This window comes from Hesperophylax consimilis, chromosome 24 (assembly GCF_061612785.1).
Source record: "Hesperophylax consimilis isolate HC1 chromosome 24, BYU_Hcon_1.0, whole genome shotgun sequence".
NCBI classification, from domain to species: domain Eukaryota; kingdom Metazoa; phylum Arthropoda; class Insecta; order Trichoptera; family Limnephilidae; genus Hesperophylax; species Hesperophylax consimilis.
In genome coordinates, this window is record NC_142859.1 from 1,028,938 (window position 1) to 1,031,007 (window position 2,070).

General features: G+C 28.7%; 1 non-coding gene across 1 annotated transcript; it reads right to left on the reverse strand.

The window, feature by feature from the left end:
• Positions 1-466: 466 nt before the first annotated feature.
• On the reverse strand, positions 467-538 carry TRNAG-UCC (transfer RNA glycine (anticodon UCC)). The gene has a single exon. It is a non-coding gene; the product is annotated as a tRNA-Gly (tRNA).
• Positions 539-2,070: the final 1,532 nt, after the last annotated feature.

A 2,070-nucleotide genomic window follows, 5' to 3' on the forward strand; every position in this document is an offset into this window, starting at 1 on the left:
TGTAAGCAAAGCCGCATAAATTGATTATATTATGTAGGTTCTGAAAATATGAGAGCTTGTTATGTTTTATAATGTTACCTACATCACACCCAAAATATAATATATTTTTAAAAATAATGTACAATGTACAGAAATAGAATCCCACACAAGATCGCGTAGTGCGCTCTAGCGAACGGATATTTTATCAGAGGGAGATAGTTTTAATTTTTTTTTCTGTAAATTATTACATATTATCAAAATAAATAAATTAATTAAATAAATGTAATACAATTATCATAATATACGGATTAGATAATAATTTTAATCCAACACAATAACGCAAAGCGCGCTCTAGCGGAGTAATGTTTTATCACAGTGAGATAAGTGTTTTTATTATTTTGCAATATTATTTTCTTTTAAAAAATGTTCTGACCTACTAAAAAATAAGATATTGAATGAAAAAGGCGTTAAAAACAAAAAAATAATGTGCGATGGCCGAGAATCGAACTCGGATCAACTGCTTGGAAGGCAACTATGCTGACCATTACACCACCAACGCCAGTTGTCGGGATGAGCTAAGAAGCATTTATATGTTACTTCAAAACTTTGACTAGATCAAATGAACTTTAATCGGTGGTGGGGGTACCCGCATTTTCGTTTCGGTCATGAGTCGGTTTTACTCCGGTCCTAGAAATTGCATGACGCGCGTAAAGAAGTTTCACTTCAAAAAGTATATCATGCATATGACACAAGATTCGATAGAAATGAATGTCCATTCCGAAAATTATAAATAAATACGAACAGCGGACTTTCTCTTATCTTGTGCCTACCATATTTAATAAGATTCCAATGGACATAAAAAATCAATGAAATTACACGACCGAATAAAAAAATAAAATTAATAAATGTTTAATAGATCAAGCTTTTTTATATTGATATTGATTATAATCTTATACTGAGATTCTCTTTTCAATATTCAATGTACCCACAATAGACAATATATATAAAAAATATTCAATTCTACAAATTTATAAAGAAATACAGTTAAATAACTTACAATTCAATTCATCAGTAAGATATCAAAAAACTATCAAAATCCCAAAACTTAATACAAAGCACACACAAAATACCTATCTCTATCTAGGAATAACATATTTTAACATCCTTCCATTATATCTAAAGAATATTGAAGATATTCAGGAATTTAAAATTAAATTAAAAAATTACCTAAAACTACTATAAAAGTCCATATCTTACTCTTATTATTATTTCCTTCAAATCTTGAAACTGTATTATTGATAAATCTTGCCTATTTCTTACTTATCCCTTTGGTTTTGCAAATATATTATTTACTTACTTACATGATTCCATATAATTGAGCTAGGATTCACTCACCAAACACAAGAGCCTCGTCTCTTTATGGTGAGGAAAAGCTATTATTATATACCTTGATAACACTGTATAATATGTATAATTGTATATTTATTGTAAAAAACATACAAATTTTAAATAAAAAAAAAATAAAAAAATGTGTATATATATGAATATGAGTAATTTGCTTGTGTTAATTTGAATGTCTTTGTATTTTATTATTTTGTATTGTAGTAAGTTAAAAGTTATTCTGTTGTATCTTTTTTATATATATACCTCTTTTTTGTAGTTTTTCTTCTGTATCTATTTTAAATATTGTGATTTCTTGGTATATGTATGCTTTAGTTTACCTGCTGACAAACTGCTTTGGCAGTTTAGCGAGTGTTTAAAAAAAAAAATAACTAAATTTAAAAAAATATGGATCCGTGAAATCCCCAAATTGAGAAGGGAATGAGTTAAAATAGATCAAGGATCGGAAGTGCCTATCTTCTTTGATCTGGTCCGAAAACGCAGGTAAAATGATTTAAAGCAACGCCAACGTATCGATTTTGAAGGTTACCTTTCACCGAGGCAATGCTAATACTATATATCACTCCATAAATTTATTCGTTCCAAAAAATAACAAAACTGATGGACTTGGCACCCAAAACAGAATGCCATAATATATTTGTCGTGAGGCTTATTATTTATGTCGTCACTTAGCCAAGCCAAACGAATGAA